The sequence below is a fragment of the Neophocaena asiaeorientalis genome, unplaced genomic scaffold (assembly GCF_003031525.2).
Source record: "Neophocaena asiaeorientalis asiaeorientalis breed wild unplaced genomic scaffold, Neophocaena_asiaeorientalis_V1.1 scaffold136, whole genome shotgun sequence".
In the NCBI taxonomy this organism is placed as follows: Eukaryota; Metazoa; Chordata; class Mammalia; order Artiodactyla; family Phocoenidae; genus Neophocaena; species Neophocaena asiaeorientalis.
In genome coordinates this window covers 466,737-492,672 of record NW_020185333.1, presented here as the reverse complement: position 1 = coordinate 492,672, position 25,936 = coordinate 466,737, and the positions used below count along the sequence as shown (strand labels likewise).

At 34.9% G+C, this 25,936-nt stretch overlaps 1 long non-coding RNA gene across 1 annotated transcript in view; it reads right to left on the bottom strand.

Moving 5' to 3' along the window:
• Positions 1-25,936, bottom strand: part of LOC112393242 (uncharacterized) — a 239,435-nt gene that overhangs the window by 36,478 nt on the left and 177,021 nt on the right. The window contains exon 2 of the long non-coding RNA XR_003001868.1: positions 21,782-21,833. This is a non-coding gene — a long non-coding RNA (uncharacterized LOC112393242). The remainder of the gene's footprint in view (positions 1-21,781; positions 21,834-25,936) is intronic.

Below are 25,936 nucleotides of genomic sequence, written 5' to 3'. Positions count from 1 at the left end.
GATACCTGAAACCTAAACTGTGGAAACTGAAAATAAGGAAAAATATCTTAAAATCATCTAGAGGAAATTACACATTACCAGTAAGGGAACAATGATCCAAATGACTGTGGATTTCTCATCAGAAACCACAGAAGACAGAAGGAAATGACATACCTTTTTAAAAGTGCTGAGAGAAAAGAACCATCAACATAGAATTCTATATCCAGTACAAATAGCTTTACAGAAGTGAAATAAAGACATTGTCAGGGGACTTCCCTGGTGGCACAGTGGTTAAGAATCTGCCTGCCAGGATAGGGGGCACGGGTTTGATCCCTGGTCTACGAAGATCCCACATACCACAGAGCAACTAAGCCCATGCGCCACAACTACTGAGCCTGCACTCTACATCCCACAAGCCACAACTACTGAGCCTGCACGCCACAACTACTGAAGCCCATGCACTCTAGCGCCCGCGTGCTGCAACTACTGAGCCAGCGTGCTGCAACTACTAAAACCCACACGTCTAGAGCCCATGCTCCACAACAAGAGAAGCCACTGCAATGAGAAGCCCTCACACCACACCGAACAGTAGCCCCCACTCACCACAACTAGAGAAAAGCCTGCGCACAGCAACGAAGACCCAATGCAGCCAAAAACAAACAAAAAAAAGACATTGTCAGATGAAAAAGAACTAAGAAAACTGGTTGCCAGAAGAGCTGCTCTAAAAGAATTGCTAAAGGAAGTTCTCCAGACAGAAGGAAAATGATACCGGAGGAAATTTTATACATCAAGAATAAAGGAAAAGCAACAGAAATGATAAACATGTGTCAACAGAATGAACTGTTCTTCTCCTCTTGAGTTCTTTAAAACATGCTTGATAGTTGAAAGAAAAAATTGTAACATTTTCTGATACGGTTTTCAGTGTATGTAAAGATAATATATGACAACAATATTGCAAAACTGGGAGAGTAAAAGAACTTATACGGTGTTAAGATTTCTACATTCTACTTGAAGTGACAAAATATTGATTCTAAAAAGATTGTGAATCTAAATGGGAGGGAAATCCAAAAGGGAAGGGATAAATATATATGTATGGTTGATTCATTTTGCTGTGCAGTAGAAGCTAACACAACATTGTAAAGCAACTATACTCCAATAAAAATTAATTTTAAAAAAAACAAGCAATTCCTGTTAGCACCTGAAAAAATAATTTAAAAAAATTAAAAAATAAAGACTGTGAAAAGTATACATATTGCAACCTATAGAATAACCCCTAAAAATATACAAAGATATATAGTCAAAAGCACAATAGATAAACTAAAATGAACAATAAAAATGTTCACATAACCTCAAAACAAGGCAGGAAATGGGAAATGGAGGAATGGAAAACAGAGGGAACAAACAGGAAACAAAATATAAAATGGTAGACATAAATCCAAACATATCAATAATTACAATAAATGTAAATGTAATTATTGATACACACATACATTTACAATTTCCTGGAGTCATATACAGCTGGTCCTCCATATCCACAGGTTCTGCAGGTGTGGATTCAACCAACCACCCATCTAAAATATTCCAAAAAATTTCCAGAAAGTTCCAAAAAGCAAAACTTGAATTTGCCCTACACTGAAAATCACTTACATAGCATTTATATTATATTTACAATTACTTACATAGCATTTACACTGTATTAGGTATTATAAGTAATCCAGAGATGATCTAAAGTATAAAAAGGGACGTATGCAGGTTATATGCAAATAATAGGCCATTTTATATAAGGGACTTGAGCATCCTGGGATTTTGATATCCTTGGGGGTTCTGGAACCAACTCCCCCACAGATACAAAGGGACGACTTTATACTAAGAAGGAAAAAAACACAGTACTGTGGTATGAATTAACAGGAGCATCCTACCTTAGACAGGATGATCTAAGAAAGTTGCTTTGGAGAAGTATCATTTAAGCTAAGATTACGGAGTGAAGAAGGACCCACCCAAGAAAAGAGTGAGTTTAAGAAGTGCCAGTTCCAGCATGCTTCAATGAGAACACTGAGAGAAAGTGAAATCTGAATAGTCACAGTTCTCCTCCAAAGCAAGATAAGATTTGCAGCACCTCAAGTGCACTCAACAGCAAATACTATTAGAAGCCAAGCACTCCCTGTGGGAAACACCAGAGGAATAGAAAAACTTCACTGGGTCCTGGATGGAACAACATCTTGTGGAGGTAGATAGATTCTACTCTGCTCTGGCTAATATTGGGCAACAAGGAAAAAAAAAAGGTGCCTGCACTTGCAGCTGTCATTGCTGCTAACAAAGCTCCTAAAGCACTTTGATCATGGCTGCCAAGTAGAAGTCTGGAACTCGTCTTCATCCCATAGAACAATCTCACCAGAGCAGGTGTGTCCTGAGGTGAACCATACTATTGCTACTATGGTTACCTAGAAGTTGGAGATCAAGCATTCAGCACCTCATCAGCACAGGGTAACCAGCACAATGAGCCATTCCATGACTGTGAATGAATTCTGACAACTCCAGCTCCCGTAACTCCTGGGCAAATTCCTAAATGGCAGTAACCAGTGACAAAATAGCCTCCTGCTATCTACCTGGGCACTCTAATTAACTTTCGATGTACCAAGTGGTTGAGGACCAATATAAACAAGATACAGTTTCCCAAGTTCTGTTCATACAGCTTACCCAGAAACTTCTTCCTTTTTCTCTCCATATTGCTTTGCTTCATTCCTAGCTTTTGGATTGAATTCACTTGTTAGTTGCACCATTGTGCTTGGGTTTGTCTTCTGATCTTGGCTTCACTGACTTATTGACAACCACTCTCTAAGGACTTTGACAAAATAAAAAACAATCACTCTGTTTCTTTTCATGCTGCCCAACTCAAGTGGGATAAGTCTTCATTATCTTAGCTCTTGTACTCAACCCTGAAATCATACACAGAGATGTCTCACAGGTAAGGTTTTTCTCATTATAAGGGAAGATTAGGGCACTGGTAAGTCCCCTTGTCAAATAAGAAATGATGGCTCGAAATGAAGAAAGGGAAAGCGAACTGACACTCCATCACTCCATCTCTAACTTTGGCTTTCTATGAAATCTTTTTTTTTTTTCCTGGGCATAGGTGAACAAAAAAGTTGGAAAGAGGAGGATACATTTTATTTTGTTTTGTTTGTAAAGAAATGGGCCTATTTACACAGACGGAACAATATGAGTGGAAAGTAACTGGGAGAGGAATCTAGTAAAAGTGAAATAAGAAAGGGCAAATTCTGTGACATACTAAGTCTAATTGTTAAAATCCCTTTTAAAAGTTGGTGCCAAATAGTGTTGTTTTACTTTATAGATGGATCTGAAGTATCCATGCACAATGCTAAAGATTTAATACTAAATGTGTTCTACTACTGAAAATAGGACCAAGGTCTCTAAACAACCAGATATGAGCATACCATACTGACAAAAGTGTGCAAAAATGCTAATAAACTCAGATCATAGGAAGAGGAACTGATTGTTATGATCTCATTCCCTAAATATAAATCTCCAACTCAAGGCATTCTGCAATTGTCACTGGGTCAACACAACAGAAGCAAGGGATTAACTTAAATCCTGCCTTTTCAGTCAAACAGATGGACAAATACTCATGAGAATAGCACATGGACCAGGAAGATGATAGCAGAAAATTGCCCATGCTCAGCTCACCTCTGCGTGACTAAACCCTGTTCTGCTGGTCTTCTGATGACTTAAGAGAGCAGGGTAGGTATCCTGGAAATAGACAAATAATGGTCCACTACTAGGAAGATAAACTGAAATCACTAGGGGAGCTTTTTTCCCCCAAATTAACCCTTTCCCACCTTCACCTGAGAATGACTACATTTAATTGGTACAATCACTTTAGGTAAAGGACATGAAGAAAATTAAGGTATAATGGTAGGCTTGCCATCAGCAACTATGCCTATTAAAAATACTCTGAAAAGCCAATACTCTGACAATATTCTGAGAAGCCAAGAATATTGGTTAACTTTATACAACCATGATAAATTGGATACTGCACCAAAACATGAAGGCTACTTGACTCCACATTTGCCTCAATCAACAACAGGCAAGGGAGAGGCCCAATATGCCAAGTCACCATCCCACAGCTTAGGGATGACTCACTCTGACAGGAGAAGTAGAGTGTTTTACTCTCATCTCATTGAACCCTGTTCATTTTCACATAACACCACATGGTTCCTAATATGCACCACAGTGGCAACTTTGAGTCTTTAGATCCAAATGCCATGAGTGAGCTGGGGTAGTGCTGTTTCTCTTCCCTCATTTTCATGGCAACAAAGGGGAAAGGTGGCAATCAGACTTTATACCAGGACTACTGGAGTATGGGCCCAGGCCTCTCCCCAAAAGAAATGTGGACCATGGTCATACATGGAAATTACAAGCTCTGCTTAGAATAAAAGGAAACCAAGTCATATTAAAGGCAAGTTACTTTGTCTTTTACCCTGTTCTTACTAGGAAATTTAAAGATCTCTAAAACATTGTTTTCAAACTGTCCAGTATACTATTAGTGGTCTTGAAGTTAAGAGAGTGGGTTTTAGACTTTAAAAGAAAAGGAAAAATAGAAAAGGATAGGATAGAATGAGATAAAATTGATAGAATGGAAAATACTTGTAGGTATCATGCACAGAACGGGTAAATACTGTGATATTTTTGTTTCAATTTATAAATGCCTGCATTAGTATACTAGGTCATGATTTAAATGCATTTCTTTCTGTGGTTTATGAAAATGTTTGAAAACTACTGCCACAAGTGATACCTTTCTGATTCCCCAAATAGCATTTCACTATAGAAATGCTACTGGCTTTGGGAGCTGGCCAAGTCTCCTTTGTAAGTAATTAGTCCATATATTGCAGAACTTAAAGTCATGTCTTTTCCCTATCTACTAAATTCCAATAGTGCTTCTTGGTCACTGTAACAACCACACATTTCCAAATGCTACCTGGGAAGTGATGTCACCCTTTATAAAGAAATATGAATCCATAGATCAAAGGTTGCTAACTCAATTCATACCTGCTGAAAAGAAAGTGTTTCCAAGTATCCTTTTGTATCTAGAGCTTGACATCCAATGGAGATTGCTTTGTAGGCCTTTATCTGGGAAGCGTATACTGCTCTACTTAATCTGCAGATTAAGTCTTCTGTTCCAAGCACCCATCAATCTGATACTAAATTCATTAGCAAAATGAAATGAAAATAACACAACATAAATTGCTATTAATGGAGTTCCAGGCATGTCATTCCCCACACAATGTACTAAAAATGGACTCATCTCTATTTGAGTGTCTCCACACAAGTATCTGTGCTTTTCAATACATAGCATTTCAGAAGGGAGCTTTTTCTTATGGCTACAAAGACATTTTATAAAGCCCCCTTTCAAGGCTAAACTTCAGGAATTTTCACCATCAATTTATGCTGACCGAGTATTTACTCTTTGGTGGATTCTCTCTTCTACAGACAGGATCCAGTAAGGAGAAATTATGGCTTCTCGCCTAGAGAATTGAAATTGTAATATTTTTTAGAGTCCAGATATTTCTTACTTCCTGTGACTTATTTTGTATGACAGTGGACAGTGATAAACAGCTCATAATGCTTCATCTGCCATTCTTATTCACAGAATCGGGGAACAATATAATATATAAAATTTTTGAAACGAAGACAGAATCAGCTGGTAGCATCCTATTGCAGCACAATATTTATACTTGCACTTCTGTGAGGGAATTATTCTTCTTTGGGGTAGAGTATAATCTTTATAGATTTCTAAAAGTTAGATATTTTGAAGATATCAAGAGAAATAGTCTAAATTTATAAATTACTCAGAAATGGTAAAATTGCACTTGAATTTTTCACAAAATTTCCTATCTCTGGCTAGCTCGGGACCAAACTATGTGTAACCAAGATTTAAGTAGAACAAAACCTAAAATTCACAAATACTCTGAATTACCCAGCTATTTTCTTTCAGGACCCCAAGAGGAACAAAATAGAATTCTCACTTCCCTCACTTCCCATAATGAGCACCAATGGACAATTAGTTAGAGATGGACAAGCAAACCCTAAAGGAGTGTTTTTAAGACAGAAAATTACACAGGTAGCTCAAGGCTTACCTTCAACTAATTTATTGGATAAAATGTGAAGAAACAAAAAAATGGACATGAAGAAAGATAAAAGTGGAAATGGGGAATATCCTACTGTATGTTTAAATGATAAAGTGAACAAAGAAATATGAGAAAAAAAGACCATTTATTTTTTAAATAGAAAGACTGATCAAATGAGTAAAAGAAGGTCACTTCAGGTGAAAATTGATATCTTTCCTCTAATATTTAGAAGAGTTCTAAAAAGTAAATAAAATGAGATAACAAGACAAAAAAAAAAAAAAAAAAAAAAAAAAAAAAAAAAAAAAAAAAAAAAAAGAAGGTCACGTAGTGGATGGTCTGGGGGGTAAGTCCAGGTAGATTGCACATTGCAAGTGTTCAGTAAAAATTATTCAAATTGAGAAAGAAAATCCATTCGATATTGGGTAAGATAAAAAAAAAAAATCCATAAGAAAAAAATGAGGTTGGCAAGAGACAGCAAAACCAAGTGAGTTTTCTTTTGTTGTTCTTGTTGTTTCAATTTTTTCTGTTCGTTTGTTTTGGTGTTTTGTATGCCAAGGGAATAAATAAGTTAGCAATATGCAGGGAAATTCAGAGGTGTTTTACTAAGTTAGTAACAAAAAATGTATACACACATACTAAGCAAATGAACACCCACACACATGCACATGCACTAGGAGAACATTAAGCAGATTCCCATGCCTCAGATGTATTTTGAAGCACACAAATTCAGAGGTTCTAGATTTAAAATAATGACAAATACAAAGCTTATTCTAAAATTCATTAATAAGCTAAATGTAGATGAATCACTAGCATCAAATGGGCTCTAAGAATAAAACTGTGTCCTGAATATCCAACTAACCTGTCCTTCAAGTGGCCATTTTCACAGAGATCTGAAAGTACATTGGCAATGTGACCCAATCACACTTAAAAAAATAATAGGACTAAAGACAAATGAGGGGAATATGTACAAAAGGGTAAGACCCTTGAATATCTTAAGCCCTACTTGGTTAATTGAGCTTCTCACATCCAGGCTTCCTGTGGGGTTAATTAAGCATTGGTGAGTGCAGTAACCATAATATAAAATCTACTCAGATTTTCAAAAGTGTTTTGATAAAATTTCATAGCAAAAACTGTGGAAAGAAATTTAAGTAAACATGGAAGAAGGAATAGTTCCACAAGCATGGAACTATCTTAAAAATAGGAAGTAAAGTGTGAAGTGTAGATGTGGAGAAGACAGGCAAGCATTTTTATAAACTTTGACTATGTAATTCAAGTGACAGATGCACATCCTTTAGAGTTCACTGTCCTCTTCAGGTAGTAAAATACCAAACCATAGCATAATGGAATTCTAAAGAGCTGGTATGGCTCCTCATATACTATAGATTAAGAAACTGAGATTCAAGGGGGATTAATATTTGCCTAATATTAAAACATAAACATCAGGAAGATCTTATAAGATGTACAAATTAGAACAAAAGTTACATATGAGTTCCCCTGTGGGCATGTGTTGAGTATTATTGGGTTGGCCAAAAAGTGCCTTCGGTTTTTAAGTAAAAATAAAACACACATTTTTCATTTTCACCAAGAACTTTATTGAGCAACGTATTCACCCTTTTGTTCCACTACCTTCTGCCACTTTTCAGGCAACTTCATAATTCCATCTTCCCCAAACTTTTTATCTTTTTGAGCAAAAAAGTGTTCCAGGTGCCTTTTACAGTCTGACGGGGAACTGAAATTTTTTGCATTAAGAGAATTTTATAAAGACCTAAATAAATGGAAATCCAAAGGTGTAATGTCTGGTGAATACAGCAGATGAGTCAGAACTTCCCAGCCAAGCTGTAACAGTTTTTGCCTGGTCATCAAAGAAACATGCGGTCTTGTGGTATCCTGATGGAAGATGATGCATTTTCTGTTGATTAATTCAGGACGCTTTTTGTCTAATGCTGCTTTCAGATGGTCTAATCGGGAGCAGTACTCGGAATTAATCGTTTGGTTTTCCGGAAGGCGCTCATAATATAGGACTCCCTTCCAATCCCAACACATACACATCACCTTCTTTGGATGAACACTGGCCTTTAGTGTGGTTGTTGGTGGTTCATTCCTTTTGCCCCACAGTCTCTTTCATTACACATTATTGTACAATATTCACTTTTGATCACCTGTCACAATTTGTTGTAAAAACGGAACATTTTCATTATGTTTAAGTAGAGAATCGCATGCGGAAATACGATCAAGAAGGTTTATTTCGCTTAACTTATGTGGAACTCAAACATCAAAGTGATTAACATAACCAAGCTGGTGCAAATGATTTTCAACACTTGATTTGGATATTTTGAGTAGGTGGGCTGTCTCCCACGTGGTATAATGTTGATTGTTCTCAATTAATGTCTCAATTTCATCGCTATCAACTGGTCTACCCGACCGTGGAGCATCATCCAGTGAGAAATCTCCAGCACGAAACTTCGCAAACCACTTTTGACACATTTGATCAGTCACAGCACCTTCTCCATACACTGCACAAATCTTTTTTTTTTTTTTGCGTTTCAGTTGCGTTTTTACCTTTCTTGAAGTAATAAATATAATATGCCAAAAATGTTGCTTTTTTTCTTCCATCTTCCATATTAAAATGGCTACATAAAAATTCACAAATTTTGATGTCTTTTTTTAAATGCACACAGATATGACAGCTGTCACATATAATCTAACAAAATTGTTTTGAATGAAGTTAAAGACAACTAAGTGCTACTAGAGCCATCTTATGGGAAAAAAATGAACCTTTTGGCCAATCCAATATGTATTACTAGTAATAAAGAATACAAGACTATGTACTTAAATACAACCTTTGAAACATGGTCCCCAAAAAAGGTCTTTAAAAGAATTATAGTACATTCTCTGAAAACATCTCAATGTGTTGTGGCTATACAGATGCCAAAAATACTGGGCATCAATAGAAGCACTTTGGATCCAGACTTGAGGATCTCCAACATTTAACAGCTAGTTATTGGAGAAGATGCCTGGAAAGGAAACATCAAGGGAGTAACAAGGGGCATAGGAAGAAAATCAGAATGATGGCATGGAAAATAGGGCAGAAAGCATTCCACAAAGGAGGAAGTGGTCAGCAAGATAAAATGCTCAATGAGATCTCAATAAGAGTTACTTTGGTGAAGTGACAGAGGTCTCAGAAGCAGATGGGGTGAACTGATGAATGCATTGGTGAGGAAATGGAAATACAGAGTATAAACATCTCTGGTGAAATTTGAGTGTAGATAGGGAAAAGAGAGAAGGCAGTAGCTAGCTGCATTTTCTATCTTTATAAATGATCCGTTCACTCACCAAATCCAGGAAGCTGGCTTATTCATGACTCCTCCACCATCCTCCATACCCACTTGATCATTATGTGGTATGGATTATATTTCCACACTCTTGAAAATATCATCTTATATTTATCTTCCAATGACTCACCAACGGTGATACGATAAAATCCAATCTCCTTAGTACAGGATTTAGGGCCCTTTATAATCTGACCAACATTACCCATCCAGCCTTACTTCTTACTTCCACCCTAAGGCACAGCCATACTAAACCATTGTCATTTCTGAATGAGCCAGGCTTTCTCATTCTTCTGGGCCTTCATGCATACTATTACTTTTTCCTAGAATGTTCTCCCCCAATGCAACCACCTCCCGCCCCTGCCTGCCCTTCACCTATCAAACGTATTCATCTTTCAAACTTCCATTTGAATATGATCTTTGTAAATCTTTCCTTGCTCTCCTAAGTAGATTTTAATGTTCCCATAGTAACATTTTAGGCCCCTCTTAAGGTATTAATACTTATAGAATTCTTTTGTGTTTGAGACCCCAGCAGCCCATATAGGGTGTCTCTTGAGAGCAGACACCCTATATTTTCACTTGTATATCTCTTTGCTTTGCACAAAGTTAGCACTAATAATTATTTTTTCTTTTAGTGAATGAAAGCATGTATTTGTTACCAAAGATGTGTTATACTAAAATACAACTAGCTTTAGTTTAGGTCATAGGTGGGATATATATAGTTGGCTACTAGAGGAAACTAGTGATTTATAAGTCAAAGGTGAATTTATTTCCTTGAAAACCTTATGTATTTGAAAATTAAGATGAATCACATTCCGATGCAAAAGAAGTTTCTTGAACTATTCTTCAATTTGGTGGCTCTCCTCAGTGACCTCAGCTTCTCTTCATTTAAAGCAAGAATCACCTAAAAAATGCACTGCATACCTGTAATATCCAGAGCACTAAAGAGGATATAAAGTTATAAATGATATATTGCCTGCTCCCACAGTTCATAATCTGGTGAGGATCTAAGACGTGTGCAAATATATACTGCTTTGAAACACCTTCAAGTGCTATTTGGGTAATAAGTGCCTTATAAGTAGCAAAAAAGGTATATAGTGACCCTGTCTAAAATGTATGGTTTCGTTAATGCCCCTAAAAGGAGAAGACATTTCATTCTAGAGTTCAAAGCCAAGGAACATCTTGAATCTAGACAAGGATGATCTCTCCTATTGTAAATAGGTTTTAAGTATCCCCCTACTTAGACATAGCAGAACGACCACAGATAAAATCACTTTGCCTATCTTTCTAGCATCCAATTAAAAACGTATAATAGAAAACATGAGAAATTAAAAACAGACAAATAAATACTTTTTTAAAGGATTCAGTTTAAGTACTTCAAGGTACAAAACAGGTCCTATCCTATTGCTATGAAAGATAGATGGGTAATTAGGAGGAGTTTAATGATTTTTCGTGGCTCATTTAGAAAACTTGGCTGTTTCACATGTATGTAAACACCAAACTTGGCAGCCCTTTTTTCTTCTTGAGGGTTTATGTGTCATTTGGGGGGGGGGGTTGCTTGTTTCTTCACTGAACCCCCAATTTAGTCTCTGTTAACATAAAATAGGAAGATATGATGAGAGCAGAGGAAAATTCTGTGATTTAAAAATCTCTATTCTATTTTCTACATTTAAACTTCAAAAGATTAAAAGCAGCTTAATTATCAATTGGTCAAACTGTTTTCTAGTATTTTTGGCTTTCAGACAAGTGTCTATACAAATAATTGTCAACCTGGGGGAGGTTAATTTGAAAAGACCCCACAAGTGGTAGTTTTGATCTCTACTTTCTGCACTTTGAGAATCACTGTTCTCCTTATTCAGGCAGCTGATGTATTGCAGCTGTAGTGATTCACCTATTTTCTTTTCAATAGTATTATTTTCACTCTATGGACTTAAAATTTTATCCTAAACTGTAGAAAAAAAAATATGACAACTGGTCAGTTTTTGAACATCCAGACCCCGTGAGTTTAAGAATCAATTCAATATTACCCATAGTCAGGCTTTTTTTCACCATAATTCCCAGTCACACCTATCATAAGACTGGGAAGAAGAACTCGAAAGAACTTACTTAGAGCTGTCCTTTTTTTTTTTTTTTTTTTGCGGTATGTGGGCCTCCCACTGTTGTGGCCTCTCCCGTTGCAGAGCACAGGCTCCGGACGCGCAGGCTCAGCGGCCGTGGCTCAAGGGCCCAGCCGCTCCGCAGCATGTGGGATCTTCCCGGACTGGGGCACGAACCCGTGTCCCCTGCATCGGCAGGCGGACTCTCAACCACTGCACCACCAGGGAAGCCCTAGCTGTCCTTTTTTAGCATAGAAAAACTAAAAAGGCACCTGGCTTGCAATAGGGCTATAGGCCTTGCAAGTCTTCTGCATTTTGGTTTAATCAGAGATTTCCCAAAAGTCTAAAGATGATGATATATTTTTTAAAAAATAAGAAAACCATATAGTTAACTTAGCTCTGTAAACCATGGGAAAAACAATTATCTTAAGAGATGCCTTATGGGGTCATTGTTTCACATAATTAAGCAAGGAGATTAGGGGGCCAAATCTTGGTTAGAAGTCTGGATCATTCGAATTGTTCTAACTAATGATTCCTCTTCAAGGAAAAAAGTGGGCTCCATTTCTGTTTTTAAAAATCCAGAGTGTATGTAATAGTGCAACTAATGACAACCTTCCCGTTATTCTCACTTAAGAGGAAACCCTATAATAAGAGCTTCCCAAAATGTCAAATAATACTTGTCTCATAACAGGGCTTCTTTGTTCATTCACCATGTCTCTTTTGATATGCACAGATAATAAAAGTTCATGTAAAACTGAAGGTAATATAGAGCAGAAGCCAACACTAATTCTGTATAAATATGTCTGATTAATAAGAGTGCCATTGTTATGGTTACTTCATAATGTCATGATTGTTACAAGAATGGAGGATAGAAGTACTCTTACTCTCGCTGTTTTTGTTCATCCTCTGTCATCCAACCAGTTTGTGAATTTTTCTTCAACGAGGGAAATGAAAGATAGACTTTGTCCATTAATTATTTCTGTTTCATTAGTTCATCTCATGAGCTGTGAAACTAGCTTTAAATTCAGGGGGAAAAAATTAGGGTTTTATTCTAAAATTAAACCTCACATCCTCTGAAAAAAACTGAATACATGCTCCAGGCTTAATTTCTAGGCTCCTTTTTCTACATGTACAAGTACTATATCACTTCAACAATAAAATTTAGCATGATAGCACTAAGACATGGCTAGGAGCCTAACATGTTAAACCAAGGTTGTATGTGAGATTCAATTCCAAAAATTAGAAAAACCTCACCCTGTGAAGTAATAAGAAAGTCCAGAAGTGAGTATATGGTTCCTTATTGGAAAGGAAATAGAAAACAAGTAATAGATAATAGCACACATTCACGGCAAACAGGCTGATAGATTTTGAAGACATTGTCTTAGGCTGGTAGATAAGTTTGTATTGTCATTACTTTGCTTTTCTCTTTAAATTCTTATCTCCCAGATCCTGGCCTCCCCCATTGGGGCAGCAGTATAATATAAAAACTTAACAGTTGATCTTAAATTTAGCTGACATTTTTATATCCTTCACAACATACTCTTTTGATCGCACCCAAGAAGGAGATCATTAAACAGTAGCAGGAGACCAGTTACCAGACCATTTTGACTGAACAAAAAACACTGTGCCTTCTTGCTGACAAATCAAACAATATTCATACAATCATTACAATCAATTTCATAAATAAAGAGCTATTAACAACTGGAGAAAAATAGGAAAAAAATTCTATTTCACCCAAGTTCCTGCATCCTCTCCTCAAACCTCACAAACTTTCAGCAGTGGAGGACGCTATGCTTGAGAAAGAATGGACTTGGTTGAACTGGAGTCTCCTGTGAAGCAGATTTTGTCAGTCAGAAGGCAAAGAAACATTTCTGTGATTATTTCAGCCTATTTTTTTGTAGTAATTAGCCAGAGTTCCATTTTGTTGGGGCTGGCATCGCTTACAGCTCACTTATTATTTTTTTTTTATAAATTTAGGCTTTTCTTTCCCTTTTATAAAGTAAATTTACATATTTTTTAGTCTCTCAATCCCTTCTATGTTTTATTTATGAATATAGCCCTTCTTGATGGTAACTTTAATGTGAAAGTGGTAGTAATTAATGTCCCAGTCTGCTAGGTTAATCACTTTCCACATTCTCTATAGAGAAGTTTAAGGTAAGTAACAGTTTACAGTCAATATTAGGTTTAATTATGCTTAATGAGAGTTAGTGTCTCTGTTTACTAACTGCATTTAGGTGTGTGGATCCTAGATGAATTTTCCCTTGGCCTCATTCTGATTTTTTAATAGTGCCACTGTGTACTGTATACTCAGTGCTTAAATCTATAAAGTTGTTCCTGGAGAACAAAGCAGGGAAGGCACCTGTTTCAGTTGAGACACCATTAAATGAGTGCAGCCTTAACACAACTGCATCTTTCTTTGGGAAGGGAGGTATTCTTTTATAATGCTTTCCAAACAGATCCATTTGAGAGGCTAATTATTGCCTAAATTTCAGATCCTGAGTAAGTCTATACATATAAAAAGCTGTTTCATACTAAGTACTATTATCACTAGTGGTTAGTGTAAAATTATAGAGTATTAAACACATCTAAGACTTTATTATATTAATCCTTTAATGTTATCATTTCAAATATTAAGATATAAAACTATTTGCACAAGTCACTGGTTTGGTCCCTCATTTTTTTGGCCTAAAAAATGTCTTTTGTCTTAAAATTGTATTTAAATTCATTGAAGCATATAGGACAAAACTTTTGTTTCCTTACTGAGCTATAACAATAAGCACCAAAAAAAATATTCAGACCTAGAGGGAATCCTGTAGTAGTGATCCAAAGGAAATTTAGTACACGTATTTTTCTTAAAGGATTCCTTTTTGCTATGTTGTGTTGTGGATAAATTTTGAGTAGAATTGAGTACCACAGTTAGTTTCTCTAAGTCTGTTGATAGGCTAATCAATTCAACAAACATTTACTGAGAATCTGGTCTAAGCTAAACACAAAAATGGAGAAGGCATATTCCCTTCCCTCAAGAAGCTTACTGTCTGGGAAAGGAGACATACTTGGTGAAATAAAAAATTTGTTTACAATTAGTTTGAGAAATTTTTTGTCTTTTGAAAATTCAACCTTTAGTTAGTAATAACCTGACTTTACGTTTACTTTTAGGAAAAAAAAATAGAGGCAAACATTTCCTTAAAAACCACAAACTAATGGGCTTAAAAGGAAAATAATGCAATCCAAACTATATGCTTAATCAGAAAAAGACTTTATACTGCTTAGATCCTGTTTTAAAAGTATTTTAGAAATAACTAAACACATGGCCTATGATAAGTATTTGCCTCTTTTTGGAAAATTAATTTCCCCTTTTGGGGTTTCTATAAAGTTAATTTTTTTTTTAATCTTAAAGTAGCACACTTCAACATACAAGGAAAATCTATTTTGTAGGAAAAAAATTTAGGAACAATACATTGGATCCTTTAAGAGTCACTTTCCTTAAGAGGTCTTTATTTTCAATGTCATCATCTAAATTATTAACTTTTCATATGAAATACATCATGCTAACAGTAGCCTAGAGAAGAATTTGAACAAAACCAAATTAACCATTTCTAAAATACTTGAAATACAATGGGATGGTTATGCACTTCTAAGAAAAATATTCAGATGTTTTTAAGTAATCATCTCTCCATAATATTTTAGATTTAATTTTATGAATTTAGCAACAAAGAACATGGTTTAGTACAAAATGAGAAAAATTGCTTTAGAAGTGAAGAAATCATCTAAATATTATTAGATTTTTATTAAATAGCAACAGAAAACTGTATGCTGAACTACTGTCAGATATATGCATATCGTCTTTTTATCCAATAAAAAAACACTAAATTCCTCCATTTCAAATACTGAGGATACCAGCAAAGTGTTCACACATCTGGACGTCTTTCTGCACTTACCTAAACTGACCTTCCCGCTGTGTACTTTCCATCTCAGTACCTTGAGCTATGCACATTTGCGAAAACCACTTGACCAGTTTATTTTCTCCTTCATCATGCTACATTGAACCATCCTGAGAACTTTCAAATTACTGACAGACACTGAGCATTTATAGGCACCAAGTTCTGTATCCCTGCTCAGCAAAATAAAAAAAGGGAAAAAACCTAGAATCAAATAGTAATAAAGTCCCTCTCACCCTGATAAACATTATTTAAAAAGTCAGTCTCATCCTGACACCAGTTATATAAAACAAGTATGATCTTAGTGTTAACTCACAGGTTATTATATAAAAATTTCTATAGTTATGTATAACAGGACTAATATATAAATATGCATAAATATATTTGAATATAGCATGCATATGCAAGCCAGCTATTTATTATACTTGAATGTATATATTATATATATTTTTACATGTAAACATTTATTCCTGAAATTTAAAGGGAAAATACTTAAACTATTTTCATAACACAAATTCTAACTGAAATAAAATGTCCTTTAAAAACTGTAATTAATGGATGCTGTGTCAAACAGTGAACCAAAGGGTCAAACCTTATAATTCACAGTTTGAGAGGTCATAGTTTAAATTATAACTTTAAAAAACTGATTATCTGTGAGTAATTTGACAAATCCATCTAATATACTCTGAATGCATATAAAGTCTTTTTGAGAGTAAAAAGAATGAATGTCCAAGTGGACAGCTGATGGAGGAAATGACCTTTTTACTGAACAAGGCTGAAGTTCAGCATAATGACTTGGAATGCCTTTGAATGAGCATGCAAGGCTGGAAGGCCAAACAATACACACGTCCAAAGGGAGCATAATGAACAATCTAATCGGAAGACAAAAATATTCCACACACATGTCCAAAGAGAAGAAGGAGAAAATATACATTTCCATCACCTGCTCTTTCATCACTGCTACTACTACCCAATTCACAGATAAACTCAAACTCTGGACCATTAATAAACAATCTTTAAAGAAATAATTGTTGTTTTTTTTTAAATACTAGAAATTCCCATGACTTTTCAATCTGAGGTTGAAAATACTTATGGAAGTCACCTATATCATATATAGTAAGCCAGATTTATAAAATTGTTTTCTTTATGCCTTACCTTGAAAGCAAATATTGCTTCACCTATCTTCATCCCAAGGCCACCCACCCCTCAAAACATAATCTGAAATAATTTTGCCAGCCTGCATTTTTTAAATCTAGAAGTAAACCTCTATTAAGGAGGTAGACCATTGAAGATAATTCCTCCATTATAGACCAAACTTCTTAACCCATGCCAGAATTAAGAAGTCCAGAAAAATGTCATTTAGTTATATGTCTATGTTATAATATTTACGTATATGTGTATTTTATTTTCTTCTTAGTCCTTCTTTCTTATCAGTTCCCCAAAGGGGAAAGGCTATGTCTCATTTTTTCAACAGTTATATCTTAACCCCTAGGAAGTTCCTGGCACAGAGCAGATATTCAATAAATATTTGCTGGAGGATGGAAAGAAGGAAGAGAAGGAAGGCAGGAGGTCTATAGTTAGTTAATCTCTTCTAGCATTATTTATGTGATTGTAGGAAGAAAAATTTGGAAAAAAGTGTATACTTTATTTAGTCAGTTTACCTACCCAGCAATTCACTGACCCATGCATCTATTCTAGAAACCAGAAAGATTTAAAACAGCTTCCAAAAGTGCATATTACAAGATAAAATAAATTAAAATAGATGAAAAATAAAAAGGATGGAAATTAGAGTGGGAAATAAGTGTTTATGTATGTATACATGTAAAGACAATTAAATCATAGGAAAGGAAGGGAATTTGCTTTCTTAATATCTTCAGTTTAAATTAATCTTATTATAACTACTTATTTTAATGCTCTTATTACAACAAAACACTAAGAGATATTTACTAGTTCCTCACGTGGCCATGTACTACAGCAAACATTACATAACCAGGTTTCTTATATCATAAACCATAGAGTCTATTGTCAATTATAATAAAGTATAATGAGTAAGTTATAACAGTAAAAACATAGATTTTTGTGAGAGAGCAAAGAATTCTTCTCTGAACCAGAAAAAATGCTTGCCTGGTAATTGCTTTACTTTGATGCTACTATGTCCTGTTACATGTATCAGAAAGGAGACTTTTGTATTGATGCACAGGGAAATACATGCACTCAAATGTTACTAGTACAAAGGAGATCCGAACATGTAAATTATTATATCATAAGAAAACATATTTGAAAAACAGTCTGTTTCTTAATAGTGAAAGCCAAACTCTGATTCCACTTAGCCTGGTAATGTTTCTGTCATTCCCTTGGACCAGCCCACACATACTGGGCTCTTGATAGGTCCTGGGCTCGACCATCTGGCCCTTTATTTACTTAATTCTTTTTTAACACTGACAAGTGTATTAGTAACACTTCCTTGATCACTGGTAAATATAGAACCACCACACAAGTAAGATTTTCCCTAATTCTGAAAGTCACTAATTAGTTGTGGGTAGGGGTTGGGGAGTATTACAAAGATATGTTGAGCAGTACTACAATAAGTAATCTAATTCCCAAGAAGAAAGCATGTTAATCTGCTTCCCACTTCATTAGAGGAATAAAAAAACATCTTGTCATCACTAAAGCATACAAAAAGAGACCTGGATATATGGGGGAATGGTAGATAGGGAGGAAGAATGAATGCAGCATTTAGTCAAGAAACACAAATCCCCTACACATCTTGGACAATGGTCATAGTTTTTCTTGGTAACTTTTTATTGCTCTATTTATCAGTGTGTTTCATGAGCATACTTTATTCAATTAACATAAACACAAGCGTCCAAAGGAAAAAAATATGGTAAATGAATCCTATTTAATAGAACTGATCATTCTTCTGGTACTTAAGTTATGCATTAAGTAACTTTGGAAGCTGCATTAATATTTCCAAACCAGTAAGGTCTCAATTACCTGACCTTGCAGAATAAAATACTGTAGGTTTAAAGGAGAGAATACAGTTTCCAAAGGTGCTAATAAGTCATTTAGAGAGAAGATATGGTCTAATTATAAGTACTAAAACTGGAAATTTATGTATTTTAAGTCCATTAGAAAACATATTTATTTTTAGGTTTTTTTTTTTCTGTTGAATGAGAGATAGTCTAACACTGTTTAATTTCCTATAAGGTTTAGATTCTTCAAAGAACATCAGCTAATTGTTGTCTGTGTTAACTCAAGCATCATGTTTAAAATATCATAACTCAACTCCCTGAAGCTAAAGATTTTAACTGTGTAAGGTTGAATCAGTTGTCCTCATTTCTAGGATCAAACAACATAACACCAAGCAAAAGCCTTTAAGAGACTATTTTGGGTTTCAGTCTATCTTCTTTGTTCGTTTTGGGGAAAGGATGATGTTCTCTTTGTATTTACCCCCAAATAACTATAATCTCAACTAAACATTTATAAAACTGTGGATTGTGAGGTAGGTGTAAGTATTTCCAAATCTTATAACTAATGAATAAAATTTAATTGGCTCATATGCAGAAGTAAATTGATAAGAGGCTGAAGAATAGAATAAACAAGGAGGGAAAAAGCACATTGTTTGCTATGTAATTTAAGAACTGTCAGAGAACTGGGGCATGTCTTATTTACTGGTATATGAAAAAAAGAAGAATGAATGCTTTTGCATACAAATAAATGCAGGTATAGAAACATAACAGAGGTCTTGTGATACAATGGAACTTAAACTCCTCTGGGCAGTGATCAGCTAAGAAAGAACAGAGACAGTTAACAACGCAGTGAGAACTAGCTGACAGATTTATTATTCATGGCAGGTATGTAAGCAGTCAGGGCAGAGTTGTTGGTGGCCTCTCCTCATCAAGTAGCTTTGCCGGTACAGACTAGATGCCTAGAACCAGGCAAGACACAGAAACAATAAAACCTAGAGCCAGCTAAGGGAAGATTCAGCACAATCCATCTCCAATTTTAAACAGTACTAGAAATCTCCATTGAAGAATGTTTTTCCCTGGGGATTGGCATATACTGTATTTACAGGATATTGACCAACACTCCTCTCTATTTATCTTACTGTGCTTAGCAACATACCTGAAACACCTACCCAGAAGTTCCCAGTATGTTACAGAAAAGTGACTTTAACATTAGTTGGCAAAAATTTCTGTTGATAGGTATGTCATTACATGAACAGATGGTCAAAGTGAGTCCATTTCACTGACAGTATATTACGTGAGTCGTTTTATCTCTGAACAGCCAAACCAAGCAAAAGCATGGCACAGAAGAGGTCATTGTGCCTTCCCTCGTTTGGTTGGCAGCTTTATCTTTGAAATATAAAAATAAAACTAACCTGGACTATAATCCTCCATAGTACCATTTCCGCATAACATATAATAGAATTTTTAAGTATTCATATTTAAAAATCATCCTGATATTTGTGAACATGGAAAAATACAAGGGATAGTTTTTATCTTTCAACTCCATGATCTGCAGTAAAAGGAGAAAAAATAAGTCATATTTCCTATTCTTCAGATTTTTATCTAACCAACTGTTTATAAGAAGAAAGCAAGTTACAATTCTTTATTGGCATTCAGGTCTTTTAATGAAAGCTCATGAAGAATATATTTAAAAAAACAAATCTCCATAAAAAACCTATTTTCCTTAGATTATTTTTACTGAATAATTTTAAAATATAACAGCTGAAATATTCATAACCAAATGAATTAATAGTGTAGCAGATATCCAATCACCAATTACTACATTTTGCACCATGAGATCTCTTGAAATACACACACACACACACACACACATACACACACACACATAGACACACACTACTATTTGGATTCTTAGTATGATAGCTTCATCAATATAACCAACCCAAAATATAGTTTACCTTGATTTTGTAAAATAAAAATAAATATTATGAAGCAAAAGAAAAACTAAAAGTGTATGTATACAACAGCTAGCAGTCAAAGCAACAGCTGAAAATCATACTGCTAAAATGCATCTACACATGTGGCTGTGAAAACTTAAGTGCAAGGAAAATCCTGGTTACCTACCTTCAAAAGGAGCTAATGAAGTATGAGATTTAAGAGTACATCTTTAGTACTTCTGTACCTTAAAATATTGCCGAGTATTAATTTTTCATCAAGTTGTCATTTTCTCTGACATTTGGTTTTATTAATCAAGGCATTTATCATTAATTTGTAGAAAATATCATAATTAAGCCAAATAAAATAAAATCCTTAAAAGGTTAAAATTAGAAAGCAGGTGAATGAGAACTTTGACATTACCCTGTTGACATACAGGAGCTTTTTGAAAGTATGGGAATCAAGTTTTTGCAGTGAGTTTGGTGCCTCAATCTTAGGGCTGGCTGTTTTTTTTAAATGTTATAAAGGTTTGATTTAAAGCTCTCTGACAGTTTTGACATTCAGGTGAAAGTACTGCTGCTGCATTTGGAACAATTTGCACATCCCACTGCTAAACGGAATGTTTAAGGTGTGCACTGGTGTAAAGAAATTAAAAACAAGCTATCACACATGCTTAAGTGTATGTATTCACAAAACTGATGGTTGGATCACACCACCCCATCTCCCTCCAATGTAATCTGTGATTTACTCTTCTATAATAAATTACCCTACCATGTTATTCTCACTGGAAGATCTAACCATGCATGTAAGAAGCAAAGTAATTACAGTCCCCTCTTGTTTCAGAAACCTTCTTCAATCCCTATGAGCTCTTTATACACAATGCAGCAACACAAGTCTATTGTAAAGTTCTTGCCTGAAATTCTGGATTTCTGACTATGAGTTGCCACTAAATCTTGTCTGCACAGTTTCATTGTTCCCCAAAAATGCTTGTTTATTTCTTATAGTTAGTTGTAAAGCTCTTGCTGAAGAGGAATTGGTACTGACTTTTTGACTTTGAGCCAATGTGTCTATTTAAGAAAAGGGTGAGGTATAAAATCAGAAGAGTTCCAAACTGATTTAAAAAACAGGGGAGGGGCCATAATACATTCCCAAATAGGAGGATCAAGGGGTATACAGCAACACCCAATTAGGTGACATATTCTGAGATGACACAAGGTTTCTTCTTTTTTTGACTTATAATTTCAGATTGTTTTAGGTAGGCATAGAAAATTTTATTTAACGTGCTAAAGGGCAATAAAGAAAAGACCTGAGGCAGTAAACCCAAGGCCTTTAAAATTATGAAACTTTCCAGGAAGATAAAAACCTATTGAAGAAAATATCATTGGATATTACCTTTAGTCTTCAGAGTCTCAAAGGACAATTCTTAACACTTCTTTTTGTGTGACTGTAAAAGAGAAATACTTAAACTTAGTAATCTGCCAAGGAAACAATTTACATTTCCATAATATCTTTATGACTAGTCATGAGAAGTAGGTAGTTGAGTTTGTGTATGCCAACTAATATCTATAGTTTTTTGTTTGTTTTGGCCGTGCCATGCAGCACATAGGATCTTAGTTCCCCAACCAGGGATCGAACCCAAGGCCCCTGCACTGGAAGTGTGGAGTCTTAACCACTCGACCGCCAGGGAACCTCCAATACCTATAGTTTTAAAAAGAAAAATAAAGGCTAACACATTAATTTGTCTATGTGCAGAACAAGTACTCAGTAAAATACGGCATGAATTTACAATTTAAACCACTGTGTACAGGGTTTAGATGGAGAACAGAATATTTATTATAGTATTATTACAAGCTTTAGTAATTTATACAAACAGATGTTTTTACATTTATACATATATTTTTTGCAGTACGCGGGCCTCTCACTGTTGCGGCCTCTCCCGTTGTGGAGCACAGGCTCCGGACGCGCAGGCTCAGCGGCCATGGCTCACAGGCCCAGCCGCTCCGCGGCATGTGGGATACTCCCGGACCGGGGCACGAACCCGTGTCCCCTGCATCGGCAGGCGGACTCTCAACCCTGCGCCACCAGGGAAGCCCCATTTATATTTTCTAAATTAAAAAAACGGATCTAAAAAACCCACTAATCTCCAATAGTCTTTATTACATTTGTTTATTTTTAATTACCAGAGATTTTGCAAAGATCTACTACCCATAATACGCTGGTAAGCACTGGTAATTTAGGAAGTATACAAAGATAAAATACAAGCCCTGTCCTCAAAATATGAGTGACGTTGGAGAGATTTTCATAAAAAAGATAATCTAAAGAGAATAAAAAGTAAATGGGTGGAAAGAAACAGGGAGTAGAGGGTAACATGCTCAATAGAGCTTGAACTGGTCTTTAGTACCTAATGCACTGATATTAAAACATGGCTTTATGATCCCTGTCTCAGCAAGCAAGGCTAATAGGAGGGTCCTACTCAGATTTGGAGGCAGGGCTGTCAAACAAATGGATCAGTCACTTTTAAACTATCTTCTGACCAAATGCTTTTGATAGTATAGAATGAAAACTAGGACCGGGAGCAGTAAAGCAGGCAGGATGCTGAGGTGACTTTAAAGCCAATTTGCTGAGTTAAAATATAAAAAGATTTAACTAGAAACAACTCTCCTATTAAAAATTGAGTTTGATATTGTATGTCCTCGGAAAGTGTTCTCTCTAAATTTGCTATGAAATCTCATTGAGGACCTTAATGTCATATTTACTAATACTCTCCAGAGATTCAGCCATTCAAAGTCCCAAAAGCAGTTTTACTAATGGAAATGCGTAAACATAAGCCAATCCTATAAACAAGTACATCTACAGTAAAAGTTCTATTAAAACGAAGAAGGTCTAAGGGTTTTAACTGACTAGATCTTTAAGATGCAGAAACAAAGGGAAAACAAAAACTCAAATAACAAACCATACCAGCAATCCTGAGCTTATGCTGTACTAATAAATAAATGGGATCCAGAAAAGGAAGGTGATGGTTCTGCTATAGTCAGGGTACCTGAGTAATACCACACTTATTCTGCAACACCAACTTTAGAAGAGGCTCTGAAAATTAGAATCTGCTAGGAGTGAGATAATAACTATTAATCATGGATAAACAGAGGATAACTAGGAATGGAAAAGAAAAAAAAATGTTCAGGTTGTACGGATGAGGTGGGGAAGGATACTTTGGAGGAAATTAATTTGGCCATTACATGATATTTTATAAAAGTAATTTTTATTTATTTATTGTCTGTCTTCCCTACTAGAATGGAAGGGCCATGAGGTCAGGCCTTGTCTCTTTCACTGTATCCCCCATTTATATGAATAGTGTCTGCTACATAGTAGGAGATCAATGAATATTTATTGAAGCAAAGAATCAACAGCCTGACCAACCTATGAAAAGGCACTAAGTCTACATCTATTTACAGATGAAACAATTTAAGCTTAAAGAAGTTAAATGTCATATATTAAACTTTGACCTTCTGCAACTGCAAACTTCTACAACCCATTTTTCATAGTCTTTCACTCAATATTCATTCTAGCAGGGGAAACAAACAATAAGCAAATAAATCATTAAACCAATAATGTCCTATAATTAATACTATGAGGACAAACAAAGCAAGGTAATAGCACTGAGAGTTACATGGGCTGATATTTTAGATAGGTCTGGACAGAAAATCTTCTCAGAGAGGGCAACAATAAGAAAATTCCTGAGTGAAGTAAGGAAAAGAGTCAAAAAAATAATATCTGGGGCTATATGGGCTGTTATAAGGATTAAAGGAGATACACACTACCTTTCTTAGTATTGGTTTGCAAACAGTACTCTCAATAACTATTATTTTATGTTGCTATTATTTTTATAAATGGTGAATTCCCCCACTAGATTATAAATTTGTCAAAGACATCCATTTTTGTTTCCCTACAGCTCCTTAAATAGTGCCTAGAAAGAATTCAATAAACATTTATAGAATTGAAAATATGAAGACACAATTATCAGTTCAGTAATTAGAAAAACAGACCATATGAATATGAGAAAGTTACCATATTTCATATGCCTAAATCAATCTAATTCTGTTAAATCAATGTCACTTAATAATTAATCATTTATGGATTACAAAGAAAGGAAAGAGGGAAAATATATAAAATGGTTAGAGCCAATAAGTCATAGATAAAAAAAGAGTAAGAAATAATCAGAAAAAAATGAAGGTATTGATACTAGCCCACTATCTTGACCATTCACACGTTCTTTGTCTTCCTCCATCAGATTAATACGTGTTTCTAGTGCAAGAACCCTATAGCGCAGGCAGCTGATTCATTTATGTGTTCTTAATACAAGCACAGGGCCTGGTGTATAGTCAATAAATCTTTGTTGAACTGAATTGAACTAAAATTATTTTTAGTAGTTCTGATGTTTTAAAGCTAGTTTAATTTTTTTAAGTGATAAAATAGAATAGGAGATTACAATAAAAAAAATAACAAGTATTAGTTATTGGCTCTGCAGCAAAGAAGTAGAAAACAAGGTTAGCTTTTACCAAAGACTGAAATATAAATGACAGTGTGATAACTGTCACTGGAAGAGACAGATCTGTAGAACAGACCATAGGGACTTCAGTATGGGGTAAATATTACAGGTTGCATTTCCAGAGTGTTGAGATAGTTGACTCATTAAGTGACCGAAAAAAAAAAAATTGTTCCCTACCTTTGCCATGCACCAAAATAAAAATCAGATTCATATATCTGAATATAGTAAGTAAAATAATCAAAGAGCTTTAAGAAAACTTATGTATATAATTTTCTGAACTCCAAGGTAAGAAGGCCTTTTGAAGCACATAAGTAATAGTATATAACATAAGCACAAAGATTTATGAATTTGACAACTTAAAATTAAAACTTTTATAAATCCAAAAGTATCTTGAAAATTAAGATGTCTACAACAAACAAAGACAAATATTTTTAACATATATGATATTCATAGTGTTAACAGTCTTTATCTAGAAAGAAAGAAAGAAAGAAAGAAAGAAAGAAAAAGAAAGAAAGAAAGAAAAGATCTCAGTTTTTCAAATAGACAAGTAATTCACAACAGAAGAAACTTAAGATATATATGAAACAATATTAATCCGTAACTACAATGAAAGAAATGCAAATTAAAATAGCCTAAATACTCCATAATAGTGAACTGGATAAATAAATTTTATGTGATATAATGATAAGCTTCCATTAAATATGGCAAGTAAAAATTTATAATACACCATTAAGCTTAAAATTCAGGTTGTAAAATGGTAATGATATTAGGATAGCAATTTTTAATAATTTGTGTATATATAATATATGTAAACTATGCAAATTTTTGGTCATATGCATATATAAATGTTGATCTATATGTATGTGTGAGTACATATGTATTAGAAAAAAATATGTATTATAAAAAGCATGTAAGCACCTATATACTAAATTATTCCCAGTACTTATCTCAGATATTAAGATATAATAGATATTTTTCTTTTTACAATTTCCTTCCAAATA